The following is a 24,596-nucleotide window of genomic DNA, read 5'->3' on the forward strand; positions in this document are numbered from 1 at the left end:
TCCATAGTTTAGTTTGTGTCTGACAAAGCTGGTGCTTTTTTTCATTGATTTATTGTCTTGTTAGATTAATGGAATTAAAATATTATTGTTATTTGACATTTTGTGAAATTTCTATTTTTGATAATCACCACTGTGATTATAAATTCTTCAGCACATCAAAACACACATCATCTTGACTATCTGGCATTCTACTGCAATGTCAAGGGAGAGAAGGTTCACAAGAGTAACAGTAGTTAAAAAACAAAACCACTGGAAATCTGCAATGGGAACAGAAAGGAAACATCCAGCATTACCTGTGGTGAATTTTAACAAGAACTGTTTCCAGCATTTTCTATCGTTTCGTGAACTCGGGCTAGCATTTTGCTTTCATAATAATAAACTACAGTTAATAACAATATTATAACAACAGTATCCATTCTAACTTAAGAAACAACAGGTAACATTATTGATGGATGCTCAAACTCCGTTTTACTATTAGCTCAGATGAATTCTTCTTCCTTTCTTCTGGTCCATTATTTTATGTTTTCAGGTTTATGTGCAGTTAGTTCACCTTACTGGTACACATGGTTGATGGTTGAATGTGTTGTATTATTTAAATATCTGTAGTTCCCATTACTCTCACTTGGTGGAGCACAATTACATACAGTGGATTAAATATTGTATCCAGCATCTCCAAACTAAATCTGCAGTCTCCTGTGTCTCAATTTCTGCTTTTTCTGGCTGAATATGGAATAATATGTTTTCTTCATTGTCCTACCCTGAGGGATAATAGCAGAGGAACATTATTGGAGACACAGGAGAGTACAGATGCTGGAATGTGGACCAACAGACAATCTGCTTGAAGAACAGCATCTGCATCAGGTTCTCAACCTGAAGCATTGACAATTCCTCTCCCCAGCCCACCCCCATCACTCATTTTCTGTTGCAAATGAATATAATTGATCAGAGAGAGAAAAAAATCCCAAAGAGAATCAGTGACAGACTCTTCTTTAACTTTTAACATTTTCACACCAACTTTTATTTATTAACCTCCTTCTAAGTAAGTTAAATCGTCAAAAGCTCAACTCCCAATTGCTATTGCTGCTCCTGGAGCCACCCGTTCAGGTCTCCCTCATATAGCCCACTCTGGGAGGAGTCAATCCTTGTAACCTGCTCTGGCTCTAGAAGAGTTTGGCATAGAAACTGTCTGCACTTCTCACTGCATCTGTAAAGCAGCCAATATAATCAAAGACCCTGTTCACCCAGACATTCTCTCTTCTCTCCCCTCCCATTGGGCAGGAGATACAAAAGCCTGAAAGCACGTTCCATTCAGCTCAAGAGCAGTTTCTATTACACTGTTAGAAGGATATTGAACAGTTCCCTAGTATAATAAGATAAATTCTTGACTCGTCATGGCCCTGCACCTTATTGTCTGTCTGCACTGCACTTTCTATGTAACTGTAATACTTTATTCTGTATTCTTTTATTGTTTTTCCCTTCTACCTAAATGTATTGATGTAATAAAATGATTTGTATGGATGGCATGCAAGATCAAGTTTTTCAGTGTACCTTTGAATGGACAACAATATGGAGGTATCAATGGAAGTGTACCAGTTCACAGAAATGGAGGGAGTTTGGATGGGAAAACTTGATAAGATATTTTATTACACCCTCTCAGAAATCCCATTATGATAGTAACCTCCCTGTTTGCTGGAGAAATTGTGGAAATCAAAATGCAAATCATTATCATATTTTTTGGGGCTGCCCTGTTATCAAAAACTGTTGGAGGGGGATACATAATGCCCTACAAGACATCTTTAAATGTGAAATACCCTTAGAGAGTAAGACCATATATTTTGGATATATACCTCAAGAATGGTTGAAAAGAGATAAATATTTAATGAATATACTGCTGGTGGCTGGTAAAAAGACTCTTACTAGGAAATGGTTATCACAGGAGAGCCCAACTTTAAATACATGGATGGAAATTACAAAGGACATTTACAAAATGGAGAAGATAACAGCATCTGTTAATCATAAGCTGGAAAAATTTGATTCATACTGGGAAAAATGGTTTAACTACATAACGCCTCATAGGCCTGATTTTATTCTCACAAATCAATGAATCTGTTGTAAAAAAAAATCACTCCCTACTTGTACATAGTTCTTTCCTTTTGCTTGTTTTTTCTTTCCACTCTTTTCTATAAGTATATACCTCAGATAAATACTATGTGGAGATTTGTGACATATATGATTATATGATATATATGTACAATGTCTGAAATACATCTTATGGAAATGTTTGATGATGAACTTCAATAAAAAAATAAATTACAAAAAAAAACTTACATTTGCTTCTACACAAACTCCCAATGAAATATAGCTGGTGGATGCCTTCTTTGTAGCTGCATCAATATGTTGGGTCCAGGACAGGTCCTCAGAGATGTCGACACCCAGGAACTTGAAATTGCTCACCCTTCCACTTCAGATCCCTCGATGAGGACCGGTGTGTCTTCCCTTGTTTTACCCTTTCTGAAATCTGCAATCAATTTCCTGGTCTTACTGGCGTTGAGCGCGAGGTTGCTGCTGCGACACCACTCAACCAGCTGATCTGTCTTGCTCCTGTACGCCCTCTCGTCACCATCTGAGATTCTGCCAATGATAGTAGTGACCCCCGTGTCTCTGAAACGTTGAGCCATGTACCTGGTCCAATGTTGTCTCTCTTCCTGCACCTCCCCCCCCCCCCCCCCCACCTCTCTGCCAGCTCATTCCAGACACGATTTACTCCTCTACTTCGGATGCTAATCACTTTCTATATGAAATGTTCAGCCCTCAGGTTCCTTTTAAACCATCCCTCTCACCTCAAACTTTTGCCTCCAGTTTTAGTCACCCCTATCAGAGGTATTTTTTTTACACAGAGAGTGGTGGGTGTGTGGAATGCCCTGCTGATACATTAGGGATATTTAAGAGATTCTTAGATAGTCACATGGATGAAAGAAAAATGGAGGGTTATGTGGAAGGATAGGGTCAGATTGATCTTAAAGAGTAAAGGGTCAGCACAGCATTATGGGCTGAAGGGCCTGTGTCCTCTGACTCAGGCTATCTAGCCATAATTTGTTCCCTGTAATTTTACAGTCCATGCCCCTAACATGCCACCTCTCAGCCCCCCTTCCTTCAGGATAAGCAGTCTCAGACGATCCACTCTCCCCTTTTAAATCAAGCTCTTCAATCCAGACACCATCCTTGTGAATCCTCTCTTATTTCTTCTACTGTGGTGACTAGAATTGCTCGAGGTATTCCAGCTGCAGCCTAACAGAGATTAGGAGGAATTTCTTTAGCTAGAGGGTGGTGTATTTGTGGAATTCTTTGCCACGGATGCTGTGGAGGCCTGGGTATATTTAAAGTGGATGTTGATAAGTTCTTGATTAGTCAGGGTGTCAAAAGTTATTGGGGGAGAAGGTAGAAGAAAGGGGTTTAGACGGATAATAAATCAGCCATGATGGACTGGCGGAAACTCGAGGAAATCTGCAGATGCTGGAAATTCAAACAACACACACAAAATGCTGGTGGAACGCAGCAGGCCAGGCAGCATCTATAGGGAGAAGCACTGTCGACAGATGATTTTGAAAATCCCGGGAGTTTACCAACGGTGAGGGAATGGTGGAAGTCGGAACACTTGGCACAAATGGCGATGGACATGGAGCCAAGTTTAGAACGGAGTCAGCATTTCAGTCATTCCCTACAGTCAAGCCTTCTTCCCTACAAGCAAATTTATGTGGAAAAAAAATGCTGCCAAGCAAACAACCCTCGCCACTTTCTTCAAACCGGTGTCATCTCCTGCTGCTGGCAGTTCTAAGAGTTCTGTGAGTCTTCCTTCACCCCTTGCTGTGCTTGATATGATCCCGACACCACAACCATCCACCTTATCCATGTAAAGCTGCCCGACACCACAACAACCACTCATCTCCCGAGTGAACACACCTGCCACTGTTGGTGAGTACTGTGCACCCTAGTATGTTAACTTTCTATGATTTATTACATTGAATATTACTTTAAATTGATGAAATATAATACAAATGTGCCTTGTGGTACTGATTTTGTGTCGTATTGGTATGAAAATGTGAATAAACTACAGATAAAACATATTTAGGAAGCCCTCTGGAACGCATCCCTATTTTCTCCCTTTAAATAATTATTCACATTATGCAATTTCATATTATACTTCGACTGCGAGGAACGTATCCCTCGCATATAACGAGGTTAGAGTGTACATACAAACAGTGCACACAATTTGGATCCATTTGTTCTTGGAAAGTGTAGAGCTTGTATGTGTCTTCCTTTATCAAATACAAGCTCTTTTGAGTGGGTTATGTACCTTCTTCCCTTGAACAGACAATTATTTCATTGGTGCAGTTGGATATTCCAGCATTGAAGATGTCATTTTCAGAGTCTCAGTGCTCATTAGTTGGTTTGGCCTTCGTCTTTCATAATGGCCTGATAGAAACCCCATTGCAGTCAGTGTATAAATATGTTTAATGAACCTGATTGGTGCAACTTGCATGTCAGAATAATCACTGTAAAGAGTAAAAATCGCAGTTGCTCTTGAGATACTTTAAAGTTCTCAAGAGCCACAGGGATCAGTGCTGGGTCCATTGTTATTTGTCATCTATAATAATGATCTGGATGATAATGTGGTAAATTGGATCAGCAAATTTGCTGATGATACACAGATTGGAGGTGTAGTGGACAGTGAGGAAGGTTTTCAAAGCTTGCAGAGGGATCTGGACCAGCTGGAAAAATGGGCTGAAAAATGGCAGATGGAGTTTAATACAGACAAGTGTGAGGTATTGCACTTTGGAAGGACAAACCAAGGTAGAACATACAAGGTAAATGGTAGGAAATTGAGGAGTGCAGTAGAACAGAGGGATCTGGGAATACAGATACAAAATTCCCTAAAAGTGGCGTCACAGGTAGATAGGGTAGTAAAGAGAGCTTTTGGTATATTGGCCTTTATAAATCAGAGTATTGAGTATAAGAGTTGGAATGTTATGGTGAGGTTGTATAAGACATTGGTGAGGCTGAATTTGGAGTATTGCGTACAGTTTTGGTCACCGAATTACAGGAAGGATATTAATAAGGTTGAGAGAGTGCAGAGAAGGTTTACAAGGATGTTGCCGGGACTTGAGAAACTGAGTTACAGAGAAAGGTTGAATAAGTTAGGACTTTATTCCCTGGAGCGTAGAAGAATGAGGGGAGACTTGATAGAGGTATATAAAATTATGATGGGTATAGATAGAGTGAATGCAAGCAGGCTTTTTCCACTGAGGCTAGGGGAGAAAAAACCCAGAGGACATGGGTTAAGGGCGAAGGGGGAAAAGTTTAAAGGGAACATTAAGGGGGGGGGGCTTCTTCACACAGAGAGTGGTGGGAGTGTGGAATGAGCTACCAGATGAAGTTGTAAATGCGGGCTCACTTTTAACATTTAAGAAAAACTTGGACAGGTACATGGATGAGAGGGATATGGAGGGATATGGTCCAGGTGCAGATCAGTGGGACTAGGCAGAAAAATGGTCCGGCACAGCCAAGAAGGGCCAAAAGGCCTGTTTCAGAGCTGTAATGTTCTATGTGGTTCTAAGAGATCTTGCTTGTGCATTAGATCTGTGAGAATATGTCTAGCCAGAAAAAAATCACCCATCATTGGTGAGGTGAAGGGTTTGCTGTGTTCTGCATTAACTATCAATTAAAGTACCTTCAAATGTTCATAAAACTGGAAAATTATCCTTGCAAGGGTAAATTGTGGGGGTGTTTCTGGTTAGATTGCTGTTTCCTGCTGATGGCGGCCCACAGGAGTGGTGGCTGCTTCATGGTTTTCGTTATGTACAATAGGAAGTAAAGAACTCTTTCCATGGTAGCCCCACAATACTGGGGTAAGTAGCACAAGAGTCCTTAATGTGTGACCATGATCATCCTCCCCTGAGTAGCTCATGTGCCACAGCCAGCTTCACCATCCTACAAGACATGAGATCACTATTCAGGCAAGCTCAACGAGCCCAGCAACGTGTGGCAAGTATGCATAAGACCGAAAATTCAAACAGGCAATGCATGGATTTCCCACTAGAGACATGTTAATTCACCAAATTTACTATGGCTTGGCTCCTTTTACTGGGAGCTTAACCAAAGGTCATGGACTGCATTTTATTGCTCCAATTTCTGCAAGTAAAACAGAAATAAACATCACATATGTTAATAATGACAGGTGTTCAAAAGTGCTGAAAAAACATCAGAAGTGCTGAGATGTACTGGGTCCAATTTCCCAATGGGAAGGGCATCCACTAAAAATTGGTGGAATTGCATTAAAAGTCACATAAAATGGATTTCACAGTGTGTCCTATTCCTAGGTACAGCTATTTGACTGTTGCTGGACTTAGTGAGTGTGATTAGATGAGACCTGTGTGCTTGCTGAACAAGGCGGGGGGGGGGGGGGGGGTGGTAGAATTGAGTGCCACATTATAAGCAGGCAGTGCTTCCTGATTAGAACTTTTTCCCATTACTTGCCTAAATAACCTGAGCTTAATTTATCTCTGACATGTAAAAGGGGGACAGACCAGAGCATTGTGATATGTAGGATGGAATCACAAAGGCATAAATACCCCCTGCTTCAATTTTGGTTATCGAGAACCAAAATTGGAATAAGTGGTTAAGGCAGGTACAATAACAACTTTTAAAAAACCATTGTGTTGTGTTCATTATTGAGGGAGACCAGGATGCCAGCATGCAGGATATTCAACTGAACTTTACTGAACCCTCTGCTTGTACAACATGTGAACTCCTCCCATGTGGGAACGGCTAACTGAGTGGCACAGGAATAACAATATTTACTACCACAACATCTCCCCTTCTTGAAAAAAGTAAAAACTAGGTATGTACTTCTTGTCCATAGAACTGTATTGAAATTATATTCACTGAAATTGAGTGATTCATTTCACTTTATCCAAACCATGCAACCTATGTTCCTTACATAAACATAAAAAAGAACTGCCAACTGTCTTTCTCTTTGTTTTAACAGTCCCTCTCTCTCTTTGTTTTTCTCCTTTTTTCACCAATTCCTTTTTTTAAGAACAGTCTCATTTTGTGAAATGTTTTCAACATTAGAACTCTTATTAAAAATCACTAAATCTAATGGAGATCAGGGTAGACTCTCCGGCAAAGTGAGAGGATTCTTCTGCCTCTTTAGTCACTTGCCCTAAGCTATTAGGCTATTGAATATATCTCTGTGGTGGGACAGATAAATGACCCAAACTTGTATCGGTTCCTGGAAGTTTTGGTCCTTGAACAGATGTGTCCACCTCAGTGGTCTTCAACATAAGTATCAGGCCACTCTATTTCTTTCTCTACTTTTTATGGACTTTGAAGGCACAATAACCCGTACTTTGTCTAAGTACAGGAAGTGAGGTTGGAGAACAGAAGGAAGAACAGGCAGTCTTGTTTTCATTCTCTGGCCCATTGACAGCTCTCATGAACTGTAGCCATTTGCAAGAGGTGTGGAGTGATAAGCTAGCAATGCTTTGTAGGTTTTTTTTCACTTCAGTTGGAGACTCTTAACAGTTTGCACTGCTCTTTCCGCTTCTCATACCAGGCCACTACATAGATTACCTTGCTTTGGTGACATTTTTTGATGCCTTGATGCCCTTGGTGGATTTGACTGATGATTTTGGCATGCATAGAAGCAGGAATGATGAGTCTGGAGCCCTTTAGCAGCAAACCATCGAATGGTGGATGTGTCTCTTTCAAGCCAGTAAGGTCTGAGTTCATGGGATCCTTTTGGAACAGCTGGTCATCCATGTTCACAGTATTGCAGATTTGGTCCTTTTCAACGCAGCATGAATTTTGTCCAGTTTACTCTGTGATGCAGGAAAGCTGTCACATACCTGAGTTAAGTAGATGTTAGTATCTTCAATGAGGGCGGAGTCAGCTTCTGTCCATGAACTTTTGCATGACATCCGTGACAGAGTGCCTAGTGTTGTGAGAGATTTGCTGGGGACATGTTCAACATCATAACAGTATTACATAAGCTTCAGTCTGAGTCTTTGCAGACATGGAGGTAAGTCATCCAAGTGCCTCGAGCTGGGGAGGCTGACAAGTGGCTTGTGGTCTGTTTCCAGTAGGAAACACTCTGCATACAGCTCTGCAGTTTTGCATGAACATTTCCTCTAGCAAAAGGACGAGGCACCTGCTGAGACCTTGGTTGCTTTGTTCGGATCAAAGAGCACCAAAGTTGGCAGAGAGAAGCTCTGCTTTAAGAGATGAGAATGATTTCTCCTGTGGTGCATCCCAGGTCCAAATGTTTCTTTGAGACAGGAGGTCACATAGTGGCTTTGTTTCCTCTGCCAAATCTGGAATGAACTTTTCCAGCTGGTTTACCTTGAAAAGGAAACTGTGGATCTCTGATACATTTGTAGATGGTTCCATGTTCTGAACTCCTGCCAGTTTGCCTGAATCTGGTTGCATTCCCTCTGAGAACAGTTGGACACCTAAGTACTTCACCTCCAACTTTGCAAATCACATTTATTTTTGTTCAGGGCAATTCCAGCCTGTTTCAGTTTCTCCAAGGCAGTTTCTACTTTTTTGTCATATTCCTCACTTGAGCCTCCAAAGATGAGTATATTGTCGATGTGGTAGACTACTCCTTCTCTGTGTCCTTCTTTTTGTACAGTTTCTAGCTTTATCTCAGCATCATTTTTGTGCCTGTTGCTGATAAACATTCTCACTCAGCCTGACCAGAGTAATAACTTTTCTCTAGTGTGAGATTTGCCTGCAACTGATGTCTCTCTGACAGCTTGGTGTCTAATAGCCCAACAACAATCCTGTTTCTAACGAGCTCATCTCTCTGGTTTCCATATGCACTGTTGTCTGTCAGGGCATACAATGCTGTGATGAAGTCATTTACACTTTCATTTGGCTCCTGTTTTCTGGAGTCGAACTTCGTCCTCTCACGTATCACATTTCACTTTCCTGTGAAATATTTCTCAGATTTGTCCTGCACTGTTTTGTATTCCTTTTTCAGAGCACCGTCAGTCCTAATCTACCCATGATGTCATCTGCTTTGACACTCATGCATTATACCAGTGTGCTTACTTCATGCTCTTCTGAAGCTTGAGTGAGAGTACTTGCAACCCTAAATCTCTCAAAAGGTCTGAACCATCTCTCAAAGTCCCCTGGTTTAGAGCAATCAGATGCTTCGGGCAGTGGGGAGGGGTTGTTAGGTAAGTAGATGTAGGTACTGTAGGTATTTGCTCCATTTTCCTGTTGGTTTATTTATAATTTTATTTACTTAGACTACAAAAATCTTCTTTTCTATCCCCAAGAGTTTGACTGACTTCTCTGACTTCTCTGCTGTATCTATGCCTCTGTGCCATTCCCCAGGCTGGTGGCCAACAGATTATTACAATGTATCCACTTTTAGGTGCAGCTTGAAGGCATTGCCTAGCAACCCTGGCCCTTTCTCGGCTCATGCCTTGTGCATACAATTGAACTGGCAGTTTAGGTTGATAAGTCTGTGGATACTTTTCATAGATATATACAAGCAAGCACAGTCTTAATGTAAATTCTTTCTTGTTGGAGATCTCACTTGGTATATAGCACCAATGCATCAATGATCAACCACTTCTGACACCATGTTGTGTTCATTATTGAGGGATGGTGCAGAGCACACCAGAACACCAGCATGCAGGATATTCAACTGAACTTTATTGATAACCGTGTTTGTACAATACGTGAACTCCTCCCATGTGGGAGTGGCTAATTGAGTGGCATAGGAATAACAATATTAACTGCAACTAAACATTGGACAGGTACATGTACAGGAAAGACTTGGAAGAATATGGCTTAAACATAGGAAAATGGGACTAGTTTGGAGGAGCATCTCGAAAAGCATAGTTGAGTTGAAGGGCTAAAAGGTCTGTTTCCATGCTGCTTGACTCTATGACTCACATAACCTTAAAGAAAAATGTGTGGTGCTGCCCTTCAATATCTCCAGGATGGTCATTTTGAGTCCAATTATTTCAGCTACTTTGTTGAAGAACAGGAGGATCAGCTCAGGAACGGCAAGCATTCTTCACTAGAGATGCTCTTCACATTTCTGCTAGTCCAGAGGACCTACAAGGAGATGAACATATTTACATCTGCAAGGACCATATGTTGAGAATGAACCTGCAGCTGCATTATGTAACATGTTTCATTCAAGGATATAACTGAGTTACAAAACTGAATAAGAAAGACACTAGCATGGGTAGAAGATTGACTGACTGGCAGGAGGCAAAGGATGAGAATAAAGGGGGCCTCTTCTGGTTGGCTTCCAGTGTCTAGTGGTATTCCATAGGGCTCAGTGTCAGGACCACTTCTTTTCACATTATATGTCAATGACTTGGATGATAGAATTGATGGCTTTGTGGCCAAGCTTGCAGATGATATGAAAGTAGGTAGAGGGGGAGGTTGTGTTGAGGAAGTAGGGAGTCTGCAGACAGAATTAAGCTGATTGGGAGAGTAGGTAAAAAAGTGGCAGATGTGTATGGTCATGCACTTTGGTAGAAGGAATAAAGGCTTAAACTATTTTCTAAATGAGGAGAAAGTTCAGAAATCAGTGGTGCAAGGGGACTTAGAAGCTCATGTGCAGGATTCCCTAATGGTTAACTTGCAGGTTGAGTTGGTGGTGAGGAAGGCAAAGGCAATATTAGCATTCATTTTAAAAGGAATAGAATATAAAAACAGGGATGTAATGCTGAGGCTTTATAAGGCATTTTCAGACTGCACTTGGAGTATTGTGAGCAGTTTTGGGCCTCTTATCTAAGAAAAGATGTGCTGAGGGTCCAGATGAGGTGCACGAAAATGATTGTGGGAAAGAAAGGGTTAATATAGAAGAACATTTGATGTCTCTGGGCCTGTACTTGCTGGAGTTTAGAAGAATGAAGGGAATCTTATTGCAACCTATTGAATATTGAAAGGCCTAGATAGAGTGGATGTGGAGAGTATGCTTCCTTATAGTGGGCGAGCCTAGGACCAGAGGACACAGCCTCAGAATAAAGGAACAACCATTTAGAACAGGGATGAGGAGGAATTTTTTTAGCCAGAGGGTAGTGAATCTGTGGAAGTCATTGCCACAGTCGACTGGAGGCCAAGTAGATTTTGTATTCCTGATTAGTCAGGGAATCAAAGGTTACGGGGAGAATGCAGGAGAATGGAGGTGAGAGGAATAATAAATCAATCATAATGGGATAGCGGAGCAGACTTGATGGACCGAATGGCCTAATTCTGCTCCTATATCTTATGGTCTTATGGAGTTCCTCCAGAGGCATAGAGCTGTCATTTACTGGCAAGATCATAACTGCTTAACCTTACTCTTTGAAATTATTTTAGACTTTCACAGGAGACACCCATTGTCAGACCATCAGTTAACCATTGATGTGTCAAGACTGGATGCTCAAACAAGCAATTAATGTCACTTCCTTCCTTATAACCAACAGACAGCTGCAGGAGTGCAGGTTTATATGGTGACAGGATGCCTGAGGTACTGAGTGTTGTAGATTGCACTGGATCATTCTGTACAGTCCATTGCACAATGTTGCTGTCTGCATGAATAAGAAGTAGTTCCACTTTCTCAATAGTCTGTATCCTACTTGCCTCCACAATGCTTTCCTCGTGACACCATTCGCCACCCGTGGCTCTGTGGTCCCAGTCAAGCCCAAGTCATGGCAGCTGTGCCCAAATGACATAGCAGAGGCAGTCCCAACTGGCAGTTCAGGCTCAGCTGCTGGCGCCTGAGGTCACATCTCTGGAACTGCCTCATGGCTTGCTCCCTGCTGTGAAAGGCCTTTAAAATATTTTAAGTGTCCCTGGTCATCTCAAGCATTTATAAATAGTTGTGAATAATTTGAAAAATTGATATAAAACATCTATGTAAAAATGGCTCAACCTTATCTAATAACAACACTTATCGGGAGACCCGATGAAGAGTCCTAGCCTGAAACATTGACTGTTTATTTCTCTCCATAGATGCTGCCTGACCTAATGGGTTCCTCAAGCATTTTGTATGTGTTGATCCAGCATCTTCCAGCATCTGCAGAATCTCTTGTGTCCCAGATCTTCAGTAGATCACTACTTTTGCACAATGCTGGCACATTGTTACATCACTTCTCAGCTGGTGTCCTCAGATGCCACATACATCATAGCTCCAGACCCACTTAGCTTGTCTTTGGCCATATGTTTAATGCTGAACATTCCATTGGAACACTACTCACTGGCTTCTGTACAGGTGTTGAGTGTGTCTAGAACCAGAGGGAACAGCCTCAGAATAGAGGGGCATCCCTTTAGAACAGAGATGAGGAGGAATTTCTTTAGTCAGATGCAATGAATCTGTGGAATTTATTGCCACAGACAACTGTGGAGGCCAAGTCATTGGGTATATTTAAAGTGGAGGTGGATAGGTATTTAATTAGTAAGCATGTCAAAGGTATGTGGAGAAAGCAGGAGAATGGGGTTGAGAGGGAAAATAAATCAGCCATGATTGAATGGTGCAACAGACTCAATTGGCCGAATAGCTTGTTCTGTTCTGAAGTATAATGGTTTTATGGTCTTATGGGTTCCAATGGGATGGTGCAGAGAGACAGTAACATCTTCTATATGATTAAGTTCAAACAGTTCTATGGAAGCCCCCTTTCATGTTTCTCAGTAAGTGATCTACAAACCTATCAAATACCTTAGTGATTAAAGGGGCCATATCATTCTGCAAAGCACTCATCCTATTTAATTAACAAGTTTGGCTTTCACTGAGCTTATAATATTCACTTTGATTTCATAACATGTAATGTCTCAGTTGTAGCGGGTAGTTGTAAAATAAAGATGTGCATGATAGTAAATGTAGGTGTCCTGCTTAATTACTTTGAGAATCCAGTCAAGCCAGGTCTTCCTACCACTAATGGCTCATTCACTCAGGCTTTTTGGGTGGGCAGTAGTCAGGTTGTACAGTAACCACATCTCATACAGTCAGTGGTTCCAACTTCCACTACTGTCCATTCTGCTGGCAAACGCAGTCTCTGGAAAATAAAATCAAAGACCTCGGAACAAAATTGATGTACCAGAGGGACATCAGGGACTGTTGTGTTTTTGTTTCATGGAGGCTCGGCTATTCCCCACCATTCCAGATACATCAATACAGCTCACTGGCTTCACGATCCACCACCAAGATAGGTCTGCTGAGTCTTTCAAAGGCAGAGGATGTGGAATATGCTTTATGATCAACTCCTCATAGTGCACAAAGATGGCGATTCTGTTCCAGTCCTGCTCACCCCACCTGAAACACCTAGTGATTGAGTGTCGTCCATTTTATCTGCCGTGGGAGTTTTCAGCCATCATCTTAGTAGTGGTGCATATCCCACCTCAGGCTCATGTCAAACAGGCTCTAGACAAACTGAGTGATGTAACCAACAGGCATGAAACAGTGCCTCCATCATTTTTGGGGATTTTAAGCAGGCCAGCTTGAAAAAGTCTCTAAATAGTTGTCAACAACATATCACTTGTGCAATCAGAGGAGCCAACACACTGTTATACAACCATCAAGAATGCTTACCATGCTATCCCACACTCACAATTTGAAAAACCTGATCACCTGAGTATGGCAGTGATTGAAGACTGCAGCTCCAGTGGTGAGGACCAAGAACGTATGGACAAGGGAGGTGCAGTAGTGCTTACAGGACTGCTTTGAGTCGGTGGACCGGACTGTATTCAGGAATTCATCTTTGAGTCAGGATGAGTACACCACAGTTGTCATGGACTTCATTAAAACCTGTGGAGATGAATGTGCAAATATACCATACATACCCGAATCAAAAGCCGTGGATGAACCAGGAGATTTGTAGTCTGCTGAGGGCTGGATCTGTGTTATTCAAGACCAGTGATCCAGAACTGTACAAGAAGGCCAGGTACAACTTACGGAGGGCTATCTCAAGAGCAGAAGACCAATTCCAATTGAGATTAGAGGCATAATCCGATGCACGTCAACTCTGTCAGGATTTGCAGGCCATTACTTCCTACAAAGCAAAACCTTACATCATGAATGGTAGTGATGCTTCATTCCCAGATGAGCTCAACTCCTTTTATGCTCACTTTGAAAGGGAGAATAAAACTACAGCTATGAAGATCCCTGTACCATCCAGTGACCCTGTGATCTCTGACTCGGAGGCTGACGTCAGAAAGTCAAGAGGGTGAACCCTTGCAAGGCAACAGGCCTCAATGGTGCACCATTAAACTCCTGTTTAAGCAAGATCTAGCCCCACTGTATTTTGGCTATTGCCACAATAGGTCTACAGTGGATGTGATCTCATTGGCTCTGTACCTCCCTCTGCAACTGAATCATTGACTTCTTCACTGAAAGACTGCAGTCTTTGTGGATCGGAAATAACATCTTCACCTTGCTCTTAATCAACACTGGCACACTTCAGCGGTGTGTGCTTAGCCCACTGCTCTACTCTCTCTATATCCATGACTGTGTGGCTAGGCACAGCTCAAATATCATCTATAGATTTGCTGATGACATAGCTACTGTTGGCAGAATTTCAGATGGTGATGAGAAGGTGTACAGAAGTGAGATAGATCAGCTGGTTGAGTGGTGTCGCAATAACAACCTTCCATCCAACATCACCAACCAGAGACCACAAGATGAAGGGTCTCAACCGAAAACTTTGACTGTCCATTTCCCGGCAGAGACACTGTCTGATCCACTGAGTTCCAATAGCATCTTGTTTTTTGCTCCAGAGATCACCAATTGTTTTCCTATGGCCACTAAAATTGAAAGTAACCTTACCAAATCTGTGATCCTTACTTGGGATCAGAGGCTCACTGTTAAACCTCTGGTCGAAGGAAGGGCTCATTCTTCATGGCACGCTTGTGTAAAGATAAGGAGTGACACAGATAGTGGTACATAACAGATGATCTAACCTGGACCTACAACACCTTCAGTCAAGATGTTACATCAGCATCTGCAATTTCTAAGGAGATTCAGGTGTGCAAGGCTCCTCTCCCCCATTCTAACTCTCTACAGGAGCACCATCGAGAGTGTCCTCTCTGTCTGCAACATTGTGTGGTATGAAATCTGCAAGGCAACAGACAGCAAGACCCTACAGAGGATAGCAAAAACCCCGGGGTCTCCCCCCACCCTATTTGTGACATTTACTGGGAGCGTTGTATACAAAGTGTCTGAACCCTTGTTGAGGATCTCTACCACTCATCCCACAATCTCTCTGACCTAGTACTGTCAGGAAGGAGATATAGAAGCATCAGGAATAGGACTGCCAGACTGGGTAACAGCTTCTTCCCTCAGGCTGTGAGACTAATGAACACCCTGTCACCACTGAGGTCTCATCACTAGGACAGTGAACTGTTCACTGTACTGTTTAATGTTTACTGTGTACCTGTGCTGTGCACTACATGCATTTTGAATTATGTTTTATTAACTTATTTATGATAATATTTTGTTTTATATGCTGTGTGTGATATACGTTTCTGCGGGCGCACTGCAGTCTGGAGGAACATTGTAACATTGTTTCATTTGGTTGTATATATAGATGACAATAAACTTGAACTTGAACTTGATTGCAGTGATATCTACATTTTGTAAAAGGACTCTTATTGTAACTTATGGTAATTTATTTAAGTATTGCCCTGTACGGCTGCATCAAAACAATAAATTTTATGAATGGGTTGGGGGTGTGGATGGAAGGGAGGAAAGGGGCCTGTTTTGAAGCTGCTGTCCTGCCGAACATTGTGAGTGTGCTACATTGGCATCAGAATGCATGGCTACATTTGCAGCTTCCACATCCAGCATATTCTTACAGTGGGTTAGTTGCTAACACAAGCGATGCATTTCACTATATGTCTCAATGTACATGTGATAGATAAATATATATGAATCGGAATCTGAATCTGTCCGTGGTAATAAGTCTGATTCTGATTCTGATTTTGCATGGATGTTTCACATTCTCTGTACATTCCACTGTCAGCTAATGATTTGCAGTATAATCAGCATTGTTTAATTGCCTACCATTTTGTGCACAGCAAAATCCATGCAATGAGAAATGAGCAGGTACAGTGAGACTCCAGTGATCTGATATCCTGTTGTTTGGAAATCCCAATGGCTCACTCATTAGTGTAGATGTGAGCAAGGATCCTTTGTGTGAGTAGGGTAAGTGATCAGGGTGGAGATTGGCGTTGGGAACACATGGTGTCAGGATAATTTTGAGTCTGAGCCAGGTCCAGAGTACTGTTATGTTTCACATTGTTTTGACGAGCTGAAACACTAAAGGAAGGACTCATCAGTTCCTGTTTCCCACTCTCCCCTCAAATTCACTAGGTCTGTTTCCTGTTCCCTTTATACCTATCAAGTTGAGTGAAAAAAATTTTTCAACCTTGTTATAATTGAAATAAATGTATGTTGGGATATTCGCAGGAGTAGCATGCAATAGTCTGAAAATATCGCAGTCTTGTCAAGCCTGCACAGGCAGGAACCTCCCAGTCTCCACCCAGCTAACAGGAATCACCTGCCACTCATTTCCACCTCATCACCTGCAGCCTATTTAAACCCAGCTCTCATCCACAGTCCGTGATTATCCTTTGAATCAGCTAGTCTCAAAAATTTGCTCAGGTTCCTTGTTGACTTGTCGTCTTAAATATTTGTTCTCTCTGGTTTTGAGGCCCCTAGTTGCGTGATATTTTGCCGTTTATTTGTTTGTTTATTTATTTATTGAGATATAGTGCAGAATAGACACTTCCCACCCTTTGGCCCACACTGCCCAGCAACCCCCAATTTAACCCCAACCTAATCACAGGATAAATTAATCTATGAACCAGTACGTCTTAGGACTGTGGGAGGAAACCAGAGCACCCAGAGGAAACCCACGCAGTCATGGGGAGAAAATACAAACTCCTTACAGACAGCAGCAGGAATTAAAGTTATCGCTCACCACTTAATTGTCTCCGCTGCTCCGTGTTTGGGTCAAGCCTCCTCTATATTTCCTTACAGGATGGGTGAACCACCGATTGACCCAGCAGAATCTGCTTGCCATTCTCTTCCAACTCACCATCTTGATACAGCACCTCTGCACCAGTCAGCCTCATCTCTCGGATCTCCGGATTCCAGTGTTTCAACAGATCTCCAACCTGATGCCCCAACTTCCTGTCCCCAGTCTGCCTTACATTTCGGGTTCCAGCCTACGGACCGAGCCAAAATTACTTCCATCATCTCTCTCCTGACTAGGTGAGCTGTGAACTGAGCTGCCACTAACTGGGACAATAAAATCACTATTTGCAATAAATATGAAGAATTCACTGCTGAGATGTGCTGGAATTTTGAGCATCTGGAAAGTGGAAAGGGGGCGGTGGATTGGGTCCTTCAGCTGCGTTAAGACTCATGAACAGCACCGGATTACACCGTGGAGTTCAGGACTCACGCGGCGGAGAGCAGCTGGAATGCGGAATCACTGCTGGCCCATTACCACCACGGCCTCTCAGAGCGCTTGAATGATGAGCTGTCTACCCAAGAGATGCTCACTGACTTCAAAAGCCTCATCACTCTGGGCCTCTATATTGACAAGTGTCTTCAGACAATCAGCCAGAATTTCAGACTGCAGGATCCTCATCATCCATGTCTTCAGAACCTATACTGTTAGAGAGAGTTCCCTTAACCTCCCAAGAGCATGGGCATTGGTGGAGAAGTAACTCGTGCGTATATTGCGGATCACCCACGCATCAAATGCCCACTGCACCACAAGGTAGAGGCGAGGGGTCTTTTATCTAGTAAGCCCCCCCACCCGGCCCCTCGTTCGAGAACCATAGCCCAACTCACTCTCTCTCTGATCTCCTACACACTCCGATGGCTCTATGCACACAGGAGGTTCTCATGGATTCCAGCACAGCAGGTAACTTTCTTGACCAGACTCTGTGTATGCAGCTGGACCATTTGTTTTCAAGCTCAGCTGATTTTGCCCCATAAATCTGTGGAGATGGAGGAAATTCTCAACCTCTCAAACTCACACAGGAATACCACAACTTAGCCATCACCTTTGGTAAAAGTGAAGCCAGCACCCTGCCACCTCACAGACCCCATGAGTGCGCAATTGATCTCCCCAAGGTCATCTACTCTCCCACTCCCCTCCTGAGACCTGTTATGATACCAGCCCCCTCCTTTGTGAGAATTGCAAGAGCCCTAGTGAAAGGGGGGTCAATGACCCGAGAGAGAGAGAGAGAGACAGGCCGAATGGACACAGGAAATGGAAAGACAGCGACGTGCTGGATACCGCATTCCACTGGGACAAAAGCTGGCGACTGTGGCGTTGTTCTCAGGAGACACCTGGGAACTGCAGACGTGCCAACTCGCAGGGACATTGTAAAGCCCTCGGGCAAAGTGGGCTGGTTGAGAGAGAGAGGTTGCATCACCTGCAACCTGATTGACACCTGAGATCCCGTGAGGCAGTATAAAGAAGGGTCTGAAAGAGGACGACCCTCAGACGCACCAAGGAGACACCAAGAAGCACGATGACGCTTCCCGTGGGAACGGGAAGCCATTTTGAAATAAGCCACGTGCGTTAAATTCCGAATGCGGGGTTTGTGGCTGGAACCAACGGAAGATCGCTTTTAACTAACAACGGGGAAGATCGCTCCCCTGATTCCACGGATGTTTTGGGGCAAGTTTTTCCGTTTTATCTCTCTCTCTCTCCAACACGTGAAACCAAAAGGGAAAAGCCTGCAGACTTCAGAGTGACTCTTTATATTTCCAATTGGACTCAGTATTATACCCTAGACAACGAAAGAGCTTATTTCTGAGTGATTATTAATGTACCTGCGTTTTAGATTGAGTTTTGACGATTTGAATGTTTTGTATTAACCATACGTTTGTGCCCTTATTGAATAAAACGTTTGAAAATAGTAGCATCCGACTCAGCTGATCCATCTATCTTTGCTGGTAAGTTACCTGGTTACGGGGTTTTCGTAACAGACCCAAGCCATGAAGAACTACGTCTCTGAAGTACTACAGCATGACTTTATTCGATAATCCCAGTCCCCAGCTGGGGCAGGATTCTTCTTTGTCAAAAAGAAAAATGGGAGTCTTTGTCCCTGCATTGACTACCGTGGACTCCGCAAAATCACCATTAAGAACTGCTACCCTCTCCCCTTGCTGGATAGTACACCTCCTCTGGCCCAGATCGTCACCAAACCGGATCAACAGAGCAGGTACATGGTGAGCTGCATTCACCAGGGAGAGGAGTGGAAGACAGCATTTAGAACACCCACTGGCCACTACAAATACCTGGTGATGCCTTTCAGATTTTTCAACATTCCAGCCGTTTTCCAAGCCTTCATCAATGAGATCCTCTGAAACATGTTCCATAGTTACGTGTTCATCTACCTCGATGACATCCTCATCTTCTCCAAGGACCCCCAAGACCACATCTGTCTCATCCATTCAGTCCTTCAGTGTCTCCTCGATAACCAACTGTACTGCAAGCTAGAAAAATGTCAGCTCCACACACCTCTGGAGTCCTTCGGTCCTTACTATTCCTCCGATGCCTATGTACCCACAAGACCACAGATTTCATCACATGTTTACTACCTTCCAGTGGGGCCACGGTTTTCATGACAATGGTGGACCAGTTCTCCAATGCGGCCCACTTCATTGCCCTCCCCAAACTTCCATCAGCCACTGACATGGCGGACCTGGTTCTCCAAAATGTAGTTCACCTCCACTGCTTCCTTCAGGACATCTGTCAGACCAGGGCCCACAATACATCTCCCACTTCTGGTGAGCCTTCTGCTCTTCCTCCACACCTCATTAACTTTGTCCTCTGGCTATCATTTGCAGACCAGCAGTCAATGTGAAAGAGCCAATCAGCAAGTGGAGAATTTTCTGTGATACTTCACCATCTCTAACCCTTCCACATGGAAGAAGTATCTGCTCTGGGCCGAGCCGTCCCACAATCTACACACATCCTCTGCCACAGATATGCAATCCTTTGAAATGCTTCATTGCTACCAACCCCTGTTGTTCCCCATAGAGGACCTAACAGTGGAGGTTTCGTCCACCAAGGGTCTGGTTTGGTGATGCCAAAATGCTTGGAAAAGGGCATGGAAGGTAGCTGCCAACTGCACCTATCACTGCCAGACTAACTGTCGTCGGTGCCCAGACTTCTCTGGTCTGGGGACTGTGATCGGCTCTCCACCCGAGACCTGCCCCTGTACATCGACTCCTGCAAGCTCTTGCCCCAGTTCATTAGTCCCTTTAAGATTATCCATCATATCAACTCAGTCACTTATCATCTCCAGCTACCACCATCCTTCAACATCACACCTACCGTCCACGTGTCCTGCCTTAAGCCTGTTATCCATGGACCACTCAAACCACCTGAGCCTGCACCTCGGGGACCAGGGATGGTGGAAAGTGGTCCAGTGTACATGGTCCACTGGTTGATGGATTCATGCTGTTATAGACAGGGTGAGTGGTACCTGGTCGACCAGAAAGATATGGTTGGAGGAAAGGTCTTGGGTGCCATCCCGTTTCATCTTGGATGCATCATGCAACAAGGAGTTCCACTAGACCCATCTAAATTGCCCTGAGTACCAGCCCTAGGAGGAGGGTCCTGTCAGGCCTGCACAGTCTTCACTCAGCTAACAGGAGTCCACTGCCATTTGTTTCCAACTCATCTCCTGCAGCCTATTTAAACACAGCTCTCATCCACAGTCCTTTGTTCACCCACCAAACCAGCTGGTCTCAACCAGTTGCTCCTGGTCTTAAGTTACCATATTGCTTTGTCATCTTAAGTATTTGTTCCCTTTGGTTCTATGGTTCATTGTGGCTTATTATTTTGCAATTTATTATGAAATTTCTCACTCACCACTAAATCATCTCTGCTACTCTGTGTTTGGGTCATGTTTCCTCTACATTTCCTGACAAGGCTAGCACCATCAAAGTCCTTAAGGTGCCAGATTTTTGGAATTTTACATGTTTAAGTGGTGTTAATTGTTAGCCAACAATTACAGGATTGGCCTTGCTCTTCTTCAAATTGCACCAAGGAAATTTTTGCAGCCATTTCACAAGATAATCAAAATATTTGGCTTAACATCTCAGAGTTGTCACTTTCAACTGTCCAGTGCCCTTCAGATCTGCAAGGACCATACAATGAAAGCATGGGACCTTTAACCAAAAGTAATATAATAAGAGAGTAGTGTTCCCTCGGGAGGGTTCAACAGATGTATGTGTGTGATAGTGTAAGATTATCTATGGGGTTCATGAGTGACTCCAACTGTTTCACCCGTGGTTTTGAATTTGGCAAGCAGCTGCTGATTTCTTAGTGGCTAGGTTCTTTAACATACCCTGTAATGTGAGATGCTCTAAAGCACTGTAGGTAGGTAAGATCCTCCAGTCCTGAGGGAAGAGAGAAACACCTGGAACTATATCCAGTTAGCTTGATATTGATTGTCAGGAAAGTGCTGGAATCCATTAATAAGGAACTGAGAAAACAAACACTTAGAAAAAAGTATAACATGATTAGGAAGGTTTAACCTGTTTCCTTAAAAAAAGAAATTGTGTTTTTAACAGGGTTGTTTGAGGTATCAACAGGTTAACTAAAGGGGAGATAGTGGATGTAGCATATTTAGAGTTACAAGAAACACTGAAGGTTCAAGATTGAAAATTACTTAATGACATTTCCAGTACACAAGTGTAAAGGAGAATGAAATAATAGTTTCTCCGAATCCAATGCAGTGCAAAAAAACACAATAATATAAAGAACACAACACTAATAAAACACAATAAATACATAAGCTAGCTTATGTACAGTACATTCATTGTATATTCATAAAGTGATGCTAGGCACAGGAGAGTCTATACATAAAATACCTGTCATAGGAAATAATAAAGTAGCGGCAGTACTATAAAGTGCTAAACAAAATATTATTGCATGGAGAATACATTAGCATAGAAAGAAGGTTGGTTAATAAGCAGTAAACATAGGTGGAATTAAATAGTCCAACCTTAGGTTAGCAAGATGTGACTATTGGGTTGATGCAACTATCACTGCTGGGGTCTGAGGTATTTACAAACCATATTAATGACACAGATGGAGTGTTGTAACATATCCAAGTTGGTGAGTATTACTGTGAGAAATTAAGCTGTCAGGAGGACAGAAAGAGTCTGGAAATAGAGATGGACATATTACATGAATGGGCAACGAGATGGCAGATAAGGACATATGAAGTTATCCACTTTGATAGGAAGAATAAACACAATTTATTATTGAAATAGTAACTTAGGTGTTGCTGTTCATTAAGGTTTGGGAGTCATCGTCCAAGAAATTGAGCAAGTTATTTATGTAAGTACAGCAAGTAATTTGAAAGATAAACAAAATGTTGGCATTCATTGCAAATGGAATATAATAAAAGAGCAAGGAAATCTTGATGCAAACGTATGGAGCTCCAGTTGTTACGAATGTGTTGCAACTCTGAGGGGCCGAAGGGTACAAAGTCGCCCCCTCCTTTTTGAGAATCGCAAGATCGCTATTAATTCAGGTCTGGGACCCAGGAAATGAGAGAGAGACACACAGAATCCACAAGGTTTGGAATGTGTCCTGGCCTCAGCGAAACGAAACCACTGATAACGGCTATTGTCTCTTGGAGACGGAATTGTGTATTGAGTACTGTACTATTCATTGAAACCCCTCAGGGGACGACCAGAGTGGGCTGGTTGAGGGATTGCATCATCCCAACCTGATTGACATCTGAGACCCCGTGAGTAAGGATAAAAGAGGGTCTGGGGAACAACCCCTTTAGACGCACCAGGAGAAACGCTAGAAATCCCGTGACAGCGTTTAATAGTGACAGCTGGTGGGGGGCTCGTGTGCATCCTCCCTTGCCTGGGTTGGCGGGCTCACCACGGAAGAACGGCTTAGCTAAAGGAGAGGCCACGAGTGAACGGCCACACCAACGGGACTCCTGACGGATCGAAATCATAAAAGGAAAGCCGGCAAGTTTTTCTCCCAAATCTCTCTCTCTCCAACTATTGCAAACCCAGCGGTCTCCAAAGGCTGCAGCCTGCATGAACTGAGTGAACTTTATATTTCCATCGGACAATACATTATCCCCTAGACAACGATAGAGCTATTTCTTATTGATTATTATTATACCCACACTTTTAGATTTAGTATTGACGACGTATATTATCTGTATATTTGCATTGATATTATTTTTGTGTATTTTTACTAATAAATACTGTTAAAAATGGTATCATCAGACTTCAACGGACCTCTCTATCTTTGCTGGTAAGTGACCCAGTTACAGGGTTCGTAACAAAGTGGGGCCTCGTCTCGAGATTTGATACCAAATTGGAGGGCCAGTGAATCGGGCTTTTAAGTCCAAACTTGGATCTGGTTGCGCGGGTAACCAGACAGGAAACCAGCAAAGATGGATGTAGATGAATTCATAGAAAACCTGACTCTGGAGGCGCTAGAGGGGGCCACAAAGTCGGACTAGATAAATATTGCGAAAGGACTAAACCTCGCAGAGGTGAGGTTGTTAATGAAAAAGCGGGAGGTGCGGAGGGCCATAACTCAGTATTATATTGTGAAGAATGTGTTTTCGGCTGAGGTATTGGAAAATATCCTTGAAAAGGTTCCCGCTCATGTGACGGCTCAGTTAGAGTTGGAGAAATTAAGGTTGGAACATGAAATTAAGTTAAAACAGCTGGAAGCAGCTGAAAAAGAGCAGGAAAGAGCCAAAAAGCAAAGGGAGCATGAGCTCTAGCTAAAGGAGTTAGAGGTGAAGAGGGAGCAGGAAAGAGCTGAGAAGCAGAGGGAGCATGAAATTAAGTTAAAACAGCTGGAAGCAGCCGAAAAAGAGAAGAAAAGGGCCGAGAAGGAGAGGGAGTATGAGGAGAAGGAGAAACAGAGGCAACATGACTTGGACATGGAGAAGTTAAGGCAAGAGCGAAGAGCTCAAGGGCCAGACCGAGAGGAGAGATTTAATGTTAGTAGGGAGTTTAGGTTAGCACCTCCGTTTGAGGAGATGGATGTTGATAGTTATTTCTTGCATTTTGAAAAGGTGGCAGTGAGTCAGAAGTGGCCCAGAGATCAGTGGGTGGCGTTGTTACAAAGTGTGTTAAAAGGGAAGGCACAACGGGCATATGCGGTGTTGTCCATGGAGGAGGAGGAGTCTGAGAATTATGAGAAAGTAAAGGAGGCCATTCTTCGGACCTACGAATTGGTACTTGAGGCCTATAGACAAAAGTTCAGAAATTTAAAGAAAGGGTGGAATCAGACGTATGCAGAGTTTGCCTATGAGAAGAGTGTGCACTTGGATTGCTGGTGTGCAGCAGAAATAGGGGAAGAAGGTTTTTTGGCGTCTCAGGGAGTTAATTCTGATTGAGGAATTTAAAGGTTGTGTTTCGGATGATATCCGGATGTATTTGAATGAGAAGCCGAATAAGTCCATCTCCGAATTTGCTAGGTTCGCAGATGAATATGCCCTAACCCACAAGACAAAGTTTTCCTTGAATAAAAGTTACCAGAGAGACCATGGGACCGGTA

This window comes from Hemitrygon akajei, chromosome 18, assembly GCF_048418815.1.
Source record: "Hemitrygon akajei chromosome 18, sHemAka1.3, whole genome shotgun sequence".
In the NCBI taxonomy this organism is placed as follows: Eukaryota; Metazoa; Chordata; class Chondrichthyes; order Myliobatiformes; family Dasyatidae; genus Hemitrygon; species Hemitrygon akajei.